Genomic DNA, 12,612 nt, shown 5'->3' with positions numbered 1-12,612 from the left:
TTTAATTACATACCCATTTTACTGATGGGGAAAGTGAGGCGAACGGTGATCGCGTCCCTTACTAAAGGTTATACAGCTAATAGGTGGTAGAGCCAGGAAGTTAATCTAGACGGTCTAACTCGAGAGATCACCATCAATTGCCACACTCTACCAGGCATATCTGCTTCCTGAATACAAGTTGCTGTCGAGCTGATTCCAATTCATGGTGACCCTGTGTGTGCCAGAGGATAACTGTGCTCTATAGGGTCTCCAATGGCTGATTTTTCAGAAGTAGATCTCCAAACTTTTCTTCTGAGGTGCTTCTGGGTGGCCTTGAACTTCTGACCTTCAGGTTAGCAGCTGAGGCCATTAACCATTTGTACCACTCAGGGACTTGTTACCTGAATAGAACAGGCAATTACCCTTCTGCCAGGCAGGAAGCAGGTTAAGCCAAAAAAAGGCCCAGTGCCGTCGAGTCGATTCTGACTCATAGCGACTCTATAGGACAGAGTAGAAGTGCCCCATAGAGTTTCCAAGGAGCGCCTGGTGGATTTGAACTGCCAACCCTTTGGTTAGCTGCCATAGCACTTAACCACTATGCCACCAGGGTTTCCGGAAGCAGGTTAGAACAGAGCAATTACTCAAGGCTCCCACCCAGACCCTCCAACCCTGGTAGGGGTAATTATGTCTTTATACTTGCCCAGTACACTGGATAGGAAAGCTACCTAGTTCTTTATGTTCAGAAACACCCTTATAGTAAGAATCTAGCCAGTGGGGAACCAAGTGTCTAAATATTAGCCAAGCTGATTTATTCAACGTCTCCTAAGCATTCTTTCTATCGCCTAATTTGTCCTTTTATTTAGTTACTGACTCTCCACTAATCAAATCCTAGCATTTCTTTAAGGCCCTGCACAAGTCATAAATTAAGCAGTAAAACCTTCCATCAAAACCCGAAGTGGGAATGACCCTCCACTCCTCCAAAATCTACAGAACTTACCTCAAGCAGGCCTTGAGGTCAAATTCAGCCATGCCCATTGGTAATTACTCCACCATCTTGGCCCTGCCTCCTCCATCAATTCTTCTTCGATCTTTCTTATTCATTACCCATCTTCCGCATGCATATGAGGTGATTAAAAATACCATGACTTGGGTCGGGTGCACCTTAGTTCTCAATGTAACATCTTTGCTTTTTAACACTTTATAAAGGTCTTTTGCAGCAGATTTGCCCAATGCAAGGCATCATTTGATTTCCTGACTGCTGCTTCCATGGGCCTTGATTGCAGATCCAAGTAAGATGAAATCCTTGACGACTTCAATCTTTTCTCCATTTACCTTAATGTTGCTTATTGGTCCAGTTATGAGGATTTTTGCTTTCTTTATCTTGAGGTGTAATCCATACTGAATGCTGTAGTCTTTGATCTTCATCACACTGTACACATACAATTTTTCTGTAGTTACATCCTCACCAACACTCATTATTTTCCATTTTTTAAAAAATTCTAGCCATCCTAGTGGGTGTGAAGTGGTATCTCATGGTAGCTTTGACTTGTACTTTTCTAATGACTAATGGGAGTCCCTGGGTGGTGCAGATGATTAACACACTTGTTTGCTAACCAAAAGGTTAGAGGTTTGTGTGTACCCAGGTGCCTCGGAAGAAAGGCCTGGCAATCTACTTATGAAAAATCAGCCTTTGAAAACCCTGTGGAGCACAGTTGACTCTGATACACATGGGGTCACGATGAGTCAGAATCAACTCAAAGGCAACTGGTACTGGTAATGACTAATGATGTTGAGCATCTTTTCACGTGCTTGTTGGCCGTTTGTATATCTTCTTTGGAGAACTATCTATGCAAGTCCTCTGCCCATTTTTTAATTGTTTGTCTTTTTGTTGTTGAGTTATGAAAGTTCTTTATAAATACTGGATTCTAGATCCTTATCAGATGTATGATTTCCAAATATTTTCTCCCACTCTATAGACCGTCTTTTCACTTTCTTGATAATATCCTTTGGTGCACAGTTTTTAGTTTTGGCAAAGTCTAATTTATCGATCTTTTTATTATTGTTGCTTGTGCTTTAAGTGTCATATCTAAGAATCCACTGTCAAACCCACGGTCATGAATACTTTTCCCTATTTTTTTTCTAAGTATTTTAGATAGTGTTAGCTCTTATAATTAGGTTGTTAATCCATTCTGAGTTAGTTTTCTGTATATGGTGTGAGGCAGGGGTCCAACTTCATTCTTTTGAATGTGTATATCCATTTGTCCTGGCACCATTTGTTGAAGAGACTATTCTTTCCTCACTGAATGGAATTGGAATCCTTGTGGAAAATCAACTGGCTATAGATGTGTGAGCTTATTTCTGAACTCTCAATTCTATTCCAATGTCTATGCGTCTATCCTTATGCCAGTACCACAATGTTCTGATTACTGTAGTTCTGTAATAAGTTTTGAAATCAGAAGTATGACTCCTCCAACTTTCTTCTTCTTTTTCATTATTATTTTAGCTATTTGGGACCAAATTCCATAAGAATTTGAGGATTAGCTTTTCCATTTCTGCAAAAAAAAGTCCACTGGAATTTTGATAGGGATTGCATTGAATCTGTAGTTTGCTTTGGGTAGTAGTGCCATCTTAACACTACTAAGTCTTCCATCCAGGAACACAGGATTTCTTTCCATTTATTTAGGCCTTCTTTAATTTCTTTCAGCAATGTTCTATAGTTTTCAATGTAGTAGTTTTTCATTTCCTTGGTTAAATTTATTTCTAGGTATTTTTTCTTTTAGATGCTATTGTAAATGGGATTGTTTTCTTAATAATCTTTTTGAATTATTCATTATTGGTGTATATAAACACAGTGATTTTAGTTTGCTGATCTTGTACCCTGCACCTTTGTTGAATTTGTTTATTAGTTCTAGTAGTTTTCTTGTGGATTCTTTGGGATTTTCTATATATGGGATTATGTCATTTGCAAAGAGAGATAGTTTTACTACTACTTTTCTGACTTGAATATCTTTTATTTCTTTTTCTTGCCCAACTGCTCTCACTAGAACTTCCAGTACAATGTTGAATAGCAATGGTGAAAGCGGCCATCCTTGTCTTGTTTACTTTTTCACCACTGAGTATGATGTTAGCTGTGGATCTTTCACAATGCCCTTTATCAGGTTGAGGAAGTTCCCTTTTATTCCTAGTCTGTTGAATGTTTTTATCATGAAAGCATGTTAGATTGTGCCAAAGGCTTTTTTGGTGGTATGAGGTCCCCATGTCTCTCTGCTCCCTTGTCTCTTGTGTATCTCAAAAGAGATCAGCTTAAGACACTATCTAATCTTGTAGATTTCATTAATGTAATTGGCACTAGTCCATCTCCTTACATCATCGTGATAGGATTTACAATACATAGGGAAATCACATCAGATGACAAAATGGTAGACAATCATACAATACTGGGAATTATGACCTAGCCAAATTACAAATATTTTAGGGGGACACAATTCAATCCATGACATCCTGTGTTTCTGGGAATTTGTCCATTTCATCTAGGTGATCTAATTTGTTGGTGAAAATTATTCATAGAATTTTCATAATTTTTTTTTTTTTAATTTCTGAAAGGTCAATAGTAATGTCCTCACCTAAATTTCTGGTTTTAGTTATTTCCATCACCCATGTACTTTTACCTATAGTACTTCATGTAATTCTTATAAAGCCTTATTATTCTACATTTTACAGATGAGGAAATAGAGTCAGAGAAAGTATCTAACTTGCCTAAGTTTGTTTAGATGGTAAGGGGCAGGATTTAGGCTCAGGTTGCCTGACCGCTAGGACTACACCTCCTCCCACTGCATCAATATGCATTATGTAATTAACATGGTCAGTTGAGATCAGTGAAAAAGAAGGGAGCAGAAGGTGAGAGGACCAGAGAAGCAGACAGAAGAAGGTCTCTAGGAAGCCATTCAGCATTTTTAACAGGTCAGCAGCACATGAAAAGAGGAGTTTTAGGAAGGTTAACCTGGCAACAAAAAGGAGGGTAGGTGCAAAGGTCCAGGTGTGAAGGGACAAGGGCCAGGTCTAGATTATGGCTAACATAAATAATAAGGGGCAGGGAGGTGGGATGGATTAAATGAGATTAGGAAGGTAGAGAACCAATGGGATATTCATACACCATCTTCTGAAGGCTTCAGAGAACTTGTATATTGAGTTCGCTTTTGATAAAGTCCTTTAGGATGAAAGCCTTAATACTGATTACGACTGCTTACATCCTCAAATCTTTCAGCTCTTTGAGCGTCCAATGCTGCTGACCTTATTCTCCAATCTATCAGTTTTAGAGGGCTATTAAAGTTGGCACTATCAAACTCTGCTTATTGTTTTAGCTAAGTCTGGAAAGCCACCTCCTACTAATCTCTTCAGGTCCCTGGGTGGCACAAACAATTTGCTCTCGGCTACTACAGGTTGGTGGTTTGAATTCACCTAGTAGCACGGTGGCAGAAAGACCTGGTGATCTGCTTCTGGAAAGATTATAACCAACAAGAAAAGGCAAATATATAGAGACCAAAGTTTCTTTGCGGTTACCAGGGGCAGGAGGGAGGAGGAAAGTGGGGTGGGTTATTGCCTATGGAGTACTGAGTTTTGGTTTACGGTGATAGAAAAATAGTATTGATTAAGGGTAGGGTTGCATAGCCTATTATTTTAAGTGCCATCAATAAGTTGTACGACCATGAACAGCTGAACTGGCAAACGTGATGTGACAGATATACAACAAAGACAAAAGAAAAAAAGACTAGCTGCCAGGCGGCTTTATGTACAACCAAAGATCTCATGGAATTTGGTTATTTGGTTTGAAGGGTCATGATTTTATGGAACAAGCCAGCTAATTGGGCTAATAATGCGTTTAGTGCTTTTGTTCCCCCTCCTAGTTTGTTGTGTAGTGCCTGGGGCCTTAAAAGCTTGCAAGCAGCCATCCAGGGTACAACAACTGGTCTCTGTTTGCCTGGAGCAACAAAAGAAGAAGGAGAGTCAGGAATAAGAGGAGTAAATGGAATGTGTGGCTAATTGCCTCCAGGAACAACTGCCTTCATTTGCCATGAAACCAGAAGAACTGGATGGTGCCCGGCTACCATTACTGAATATTTTGATGAAAGATTGTATAAAGGAATCCTGATCTAAAGGGGGAAAATGCAGAACAGAATTTCAAATTTTCATGAAATTCAGATTTTCTGGAGCTGTGGAGACTGGATGAATCCCTGAAACTATTGCCCTGAGATAATCTTTAAACCGTAAACTAAAATATCCCCTGACATCTTAAAACAAAGCAATAGCTTAACTAGTAAAAAAAAGTCTACCTTAGCATTATGCTCTTTTAAGAACTATCTAAAACCAAAACCAAATCTGTTACTGTTGAGTCGATTCCAACTCATAGTGACCCTATATGGAATCAAACTGACAACTAGAAAGATTAGATAGGAACCTTAGGGAGCAGTTTATGTTATGAGTTTATGTAAATGGAGCAGGAACAACTCAGAAAAGGAGGGTGAACCAGTTGCACAACTTGAAGAATGTAACTGATGTCACTGAACTATACATGTAGAGCCTGATGAACTGGTATACTTTTTGCTGTGTATATTCTCTTCGGCAACAACGAAGAAGATTACAGCGAAGAAAACCCTATAGAGCAGTTCTACTCTGTAACACATGGGGTTGCCATGAGCTGGAATCAGCAATGGACTTTTTACTTATCTCTTCACTTCTGCATTATTCTAGACATGAGATTTAGGCATTTAATCCATGAATTGATTACAACTGGAAATCCTGAAGGATTAAATGAACCCAGGTTTTCAAGCCTATGTTTCTAAATATAGAACAGAAATCTGCACCTTCTTTGTGCTTCATGAGATCAAAATCTCTTTTCTGAGAAAAAAAGAGATATTTATGACTTTTTCAACCTGAAGTGCACTTGTTAAGCCGTAACTCTTCACTTGTTAAGCCGTAACTCTTTAAGTGTCTGGGCAAACAGCATGGTAGAACACAAAAATAAAAAACCAAAACAGGGGTTAAAAAAAACCTAGGTCTTTGTTCAGGGGTTAAAAAAACACCTAGGTCTTTGTTCTGGTTTGATCACTGAAGTAGCTCTGGAGGTCACAGCCTTTCTGTGCCGAGGGTTCTTCAGGACAGGCTGGCTTAGATACCTTGCCAGTTCTAATACTCCATGATCTGCAATAAAGACCTTTACCTTCCCTTGAGGAGAAGAAACTTTAAAACGGTAGAAAGTGTTAAAATAACATATTCGAGGACAGACCTTCAAAATAGAACAGTATTTCTGTTATGGTTATTTTTAGAATATAAGCTGCTTAAGGACAGAGACCACTTTCAGCTTATTTCCTACATGTAATTTAAAAGAAAGACCATGCATGTGCTAGGCAGGCCACAAAAGGCTTTTCTCAGTTCTACACGTGAACAAGGAGACCCACAGACAGGATGGTACTGGTTCAACAAGGGAGTCCACAGCAGGCCTGGCCTGTGCGTTCTCCCCATGTCCCACTGGCTTTTCTTCACATTGGGTGCCTCCTCATCAAATGAAAATGCTGCTCTTAGAGAAGTAACCAAGAGACCAGCAACCAGCACCTTCTCTGGCCAACAGGGGAATAAAGAACTTCTTGGCTGTTTCCAGCAGTGACACGAAGCTCAGAATGGCTGGGATTATGTGATGCTATGACAGAGCCAGGGCAAGCAGGAGGTACAGGGAACCTCTCACTCATGCCTTGGGAAGCTTGCAATGTGACAGACAAATGTTACTGCCCACCACGCATATGCTAATAGAAAACAAAATCCAATGTGTTAGTGAAAGCATCTAGATGGCAGTAAGTGTTTAAGATGTGGGGAGCTTGGGAAAGTTAGATCAAAACAACCGGGAATCAACAACTAAAAACAATAGCACCAAGTGCTCCTCTACAATAATCACAACTGAGCCTCTGATGAATCCCTACTGACGTTCCCTAGTTCCAAGGTTGGAGGAAAAAGGGAAACAGCCAATCTCTTGAACCACTACTGGACAAACCAGCAGCAATCCTAACAGAGGGACCATAGAGAATCAATCATTCAATATTGATTAAAACATGACTGTTGCTGTTGTTAGGTCCGACCGAGTCAATTCTGACTCACAGAGACCCCATGTGACACCGTAGAACTGCCCCATATGGTTTTCTTGGCTGTAATCTTTTTTTTTTTTTTATTAAACTTAATAGCTTCTTTCTTTTCATTGCTCAATAATACTCCCTTGTATGGACATACCACAGTTTATCCATTCGCCATCTTGGTTATCTGAATAAAGCTGCTCTAAACATTCATGTCAGGTTTTTGACTAGACATAAGTTTTTCAAATCAGTTGGGTAAATATCTAGGAGCACAACTCCTAAATCATATAGTAAGACTATGTTTGCTATGTAAGCTTTGTAAGCTTATGATTAGCTCTGTATAAAATTGCCAGATCATCTTCGAAAGTGATGTACTATTTTGCACTCCCACCAGAAATTAAAGAGAGTTCCTGTTGCTCCACATCCTCGCCAGCATTTGGTATTGTCCATTTTTTGGGTTTTAGCCATTCCGATAGGTACATATTAGTATCTTTGTTGTTTTAATTTGCAATTCTTTAATGACAAATGATGCTGAGCATATTTTCATATTCTTAATTGCCATCTGCATATCTTCTTTGATGAAGTGTTTGTTCAGATCTTTGGCTCATTTTTAAAATGGGTTGTTAGTTTTCCTACCGCTGAGTTTTAAGAGTTCTTTGTATATTCTGGATACAAGTCTTTTGTCAGATTCATGTTTTGCAAGAAGACTGCCAGGTCTTTCTTCTGCAGAGCTGCTGGGTGGGTTTCAGTTAGCAGCTAAGTGCTTAATCATTGCGCCACCAGACTCCTTAAAACATGACTACAGAGCCCAAGACTATGCCCCTAGCACTGCGTGGCCTCCCCCTTAGAACACTGAGGAGGTGTGAGGTTATGGACTGAAGGTGGTTTAAGGAAAGGAGTGTGGCAGCACTCTCTTATGCTGCTGCCTTGTCCCCTGATTCCAGTTTGCTCCAGGTTTTCTTGCTGAAACATCTTGTGGGCTGTTCAGTGTAGTGAAGGAATAGTCTGGGGCTCCTGCTGCCTTAGCTCTTCCACTGACCCACTCCATGTCCCCTGGCAAGAGATTGAGCTCCCTGTAGCTTAGGTTCCCATCACAGGAGGCTGCTTTCCTACCACCTCGCAACATCACTGTGAGTGGGCACACCATAGGGCACCGTTATGCTGGATACATGTAAACTGAACAGGTATTATTTACTGATACGAACCCATGCTCATTTAGACATCATTTAATTCAATAAATGCTTAAAAAGTTAAAAATAAAGGAAAATTTTAAGAACATGCAAACAGTACTCTTTAAAATGATCCTCTATGGCCCTCTCTGTCCCTTCCCCTTGCCCTCACCTCTGTGCCCTCTCAGGCATTTATTGCGCTAGGGATGTAACTAGAGATTTATGTGTGTTGTCTCAATGAATCCTTATAATACCAGCCCTAACAAAGCAGACTGAAAAACTGAGGCTCAGGGAGTCTAAGGGGTTTGAAGAAGAAGCCCAGCATAGTGGGAAGGAAGCATCAGGGGGGACACCAGGAGAGAACACTGGGGCAGAGGTCAAGGGAGGAGAAAATCACTAAGGAGTTAAGGGCTACCGGGACTAGAGTAAGACAAGGACCGGAAAGGGTATTTGGCATTTGGCAATTGGAAGGAAGCTGCCTTTGCTCATCTCTCATGCGTGTATGCCATCAGTATTGGTCCCACAGGGCTACAGGATCACAGAGTTCAAATATAAAATCTAACTCCATTTTACAAAGAGGGGGGATGGGGCACGGAGAGGTCCAAGGTCACACAGGTCAGTCACAGGCCCACACTCACAGGCCAGTCTCTGTGCTGCCCTGCCACACTTCCCCTGCAAGTGCCCCTCGCAAACTCTTCCCCAAGGCAGGCAGCAGGGAAAAAAGCCATAGCCTAACGTTTTTGTATCACTGCCTATTTCAAAATGCATGCTAACAGGCCTGAGGATTTCACTCAGCATTACAGACGACTAGGAATAAAGTGTCAATACATACTCGAAGCAGTGGCCCACGATCGCTGTAGCCCCTGCACTGGGTCATACCTGCCTCCCCATCCCCCACCTTGCCACTCCCTTTTTCAGTCTACGCTCAGGCTCCACTCTCTGCCAGGAATCTGGAATGTCCTTCATCCTGTGACCACCCATGTCCCACCTGTCCTTCAAAATCCCACTTTTCCAGATAACTCCAATGGCCACTGCCTGGTCTCACTTTCTGACCATACATTAAGCCACTTGATTCTCTTCTAGTCATTATTTTGTCACAAAGAGTTTTGTATTTCACCTATTTGTGTTTCAAGTCTAAATACGGTGAAACCTGTGAGAGCCAGAGCTCGATGGGACTGCCTTGTTTTTCTGGGTATCACACGTTTTCCGCCTTTGACAGGGTATATTCTTACCACTTACTATTGCTAGCTTTAGTGGAAAGTATTTGTGCTTTCCTTCACTGGCAGGTTTCCACCTTACACAGGTTCCAGCTTTCACAGGCTTTATATCCTTCATGAAGAATACTTTCAACATCTTCAGGGTAGGAAACATGTTATATCTATATCACCCCTACAGAATTACGTACCGGTACCCATGCTAGGTTCACAATAATGTCCACCGAGATGCACCCTCCTTTTCTCACTAAGGAAAGGGGCTGACTGTGGGCAGAGTTACTCTGGAGAAGTCTAAGATATTTGGAGGGTGCAGGTGCAACCTGAGGATCTTCCTGTAAGCTGACCGCCTTAGCACAGAAATGCCAGTAGGTACCATGTCACACCCACTAGGATGACTATAATAAAAAAGACAGACGATAACAAGTGTTGGTGAAGATGTGAAGAAATTGGAGCACTCATACACTGCTGGTGAGAGTGTAAAATGGTGCAGCTGTTTTGTAAAATAATTTGACCATTCCTCAAAAAGTTAAACATAAGGTTACCATAAAAAAAAAACCAAACCCACTGCTGTCGAGTTGATTCCAACTCATAGCAACCCTATAGGACAGAGTAGAGCTGCCCCATAGAGTTCCAAGGAGCGCCTGGTGAATTCGAACTGCCAACCTTTTGGTTAGTAGCCGTAGCACTTAACCACTACGCCACCACGGTTTCCAGAGTTACCATAAAACAATTCCACTACTAGGCATATAACCAAAAGAAGTGAAAACAAGGACTCAAACAAATACTAGTACACAAATGTTCATAGCAATATTATCCATAATATCCAAAAAAGCAGAAACACGAATGGATAAATAAAATGTGGTATATACATACAATGTAATATTATTCAGCCATAAAAAGAAATGAAGTACTGATACATGCTACAATATAGATGGACCTTAAAAACACGTTAAGTGAAAGAAGACATGTACTGACAGAAGGTCACATATTGTATGACTGCATTTATAAGAAATCTCCAGAACAAACCAATCTATAGAGACAGGGAGTAGATCAGTGGGGGAAAGGGGGAAGGAGGAGTGACTGCTACTGGCTGCAGGGTTTCTTTTGGGGGTGATGAAAATGTTCTGGAATTAGATAGTGGTGATGGTTCCACAACCTTGCCATTATACTGAAAAACCACTAAATTGTATACTTTAAAAGAGTGAATTTTATGGTATATGAATTATATCTCATTTTTTTAAGTTAAAAAAAAAAAAGGAATTCCAGTGTGCAGCTGAGATCCTGAAACTTTAGAATATACAAGAACCACCAGGGTTCTTATGGAGATATGAATTCCTGGGCCTCTCCAACACCACCACCAAAATTCTGGCCCAATAGATTCAGTGCAGGACCCAGCAACTTACTTTTACCAAGCACACAAGAAGATTCTGATGCAAGTCATTAGCCATGAAGCATGTTTCCCAAAACACAGGTGTAATGAGAAGAAATTGTAATTTAAACACAGAAATGCTAGATTTAGATTCTGGGACTGCTACTTCCTAGTTATAATAACCTTAAGCAAGTCATGTAATCTCTCTGCTTCTCAGTTTCCTAAACTATAAAATGGAGATAAGAATCTCCCTCCAATGAGAGAGTGTATATGAAGTGTCTAGCAGAGCACATGGCATACAGTCAGTGTTCAATCAATGCTAGCTGAATTCTAGCCCGGTGCCAATTCCATTTGACAAACATTGTCAAGTGCCATTGATATGAAAGGCATGATGCAAGGTGATGCTAATTATTTAAAATAATCAATTAATGATGGATTTTGTAAAATATGACACAGACTTTAGAGACCAAACATCATTATTTACAAACTATTTAAATTAGCATATTATTTTTTCATGACCCAGGAAAAGTAAATTTGGAGGTATATCAGGGAAAACAAAAACAACACATGATAGGGTATCTGGTGATTATAATGAATTTCTAGAGCCATTAAAGAAATCCAGATCAAAACTACAATGAGATACCACCTCACCCCAACAAGGCTTGCACTAATCAAAAAAATTAATAAATAATAATAATAAATGTTGGAGAGGTTGTGGAAAGACTGGAACACTTATACACTGCTGGTAGGGATGTAAAATGGTACAACCACTTTGGAAATCCATTTGGCGATTCCTTAAAAAGCTAAAAATAGAACTACCATACGATACAGCAATCCCACTCCTTGGAATATATCCTAGAGAAATAAGAGTCCTCACACGAACAGATACATACACACCCATGTTCACCGCAGCACTGTTTACAATAGCAGAAAGATGGAAGCAACCAAGGTACCCAACAACAGATAAATGGATAAATAAATTATGGTACATTCACACAATGGAATGCTATGTAACAATTAAGAACAACGATGAATCCATGAAATGTAACACGGAGGAATCTGGAAGGCATTTTGCAAAAGGACAAATATTGTATGAGACCACTATTGTAAGAACTCAAGAAACAGTTTAAACACAGAAGAAAATATTTTTTGATGGTTATGAGGGTGGGGACGGAGGGAGAGGGATATTCACTAATTAGATAGCAGGCAAGAACTATTTTAGATGAAGGGAAAGACAACACACAATACAGGAAAGGTAAGCACAATTGGACTAAATCAAAGGATAAGAAGTTTCCCGAATACAACTAAATGCTTCGAAGGCCAGAGTAGCAGGGACGGGGGTCTGGGGACCATGGTTTCAGGGGACATCTAGGTCAACTGGCATAACAAGATGTTTTAAAATAAACGTTCTGCATCCCATTTTGGTGAGTGGCACCTGGCGTCTTAAAAATGCTAGCAAGCGGACATCTAAGATACATCAATTGTTCTCAACTCACCCGGAGCAAAGGAGAATGAAGAACACCCAAAACACAAGGTAAATATAAGCCCAAGGGAAAAAAAGGGCCACATAAACCAGAGACTCCATTAGCCTGAGACCAGAAGAACTAGATGGTGCCCAGCTATCACCAATGACTGCCCGACAGGGAACAAAGCAGAGAATCCCTCAAATTCTTGTAAAAAGACCAGACTTAATGGTCTGACTGAGGCTAGAGGGACCATAAAGATCACAGTCCCCAGACCCTCTGTTAGCCCAAGACTGGAAA

The 12,612-nt window shown here is 40.4% G+C and overlaps 1 protein-coding gene across 8 annotated transcripts in view; it reads right to left on the bottom strand.

Annotated features, from left to right (window-relative positions):
* The window catches only part of AAK1 (AP2 associated kinase 1), a 188,005-nt gene that overhangs the window by 75,567 nt on the left and 99,826 nt on the right, over window positions 1-12,612 (bottom strand). The gene's annotated exons all lie outside the window — the stretch shown is intronic.

Source organism: Elephas maximus, chromosome 17, assembly GCF_024166365.1.
Source record: "Elephas maximus indicus isolate mEleMax1 chromosome 17, mEleMax1 primary haplotype, whole genome shotgun sequence".
NCBI lineage: Eukaryota > Metazoa > Chordata > Mammalia > Proboscidea > Elephantidae > Elephas > Elephas maximus.
The sequence above is the reverse complement of the archived record's forward strand: the minus strand, read 5'-3'. Positions and strand labels throughout refer to the sequence as shown.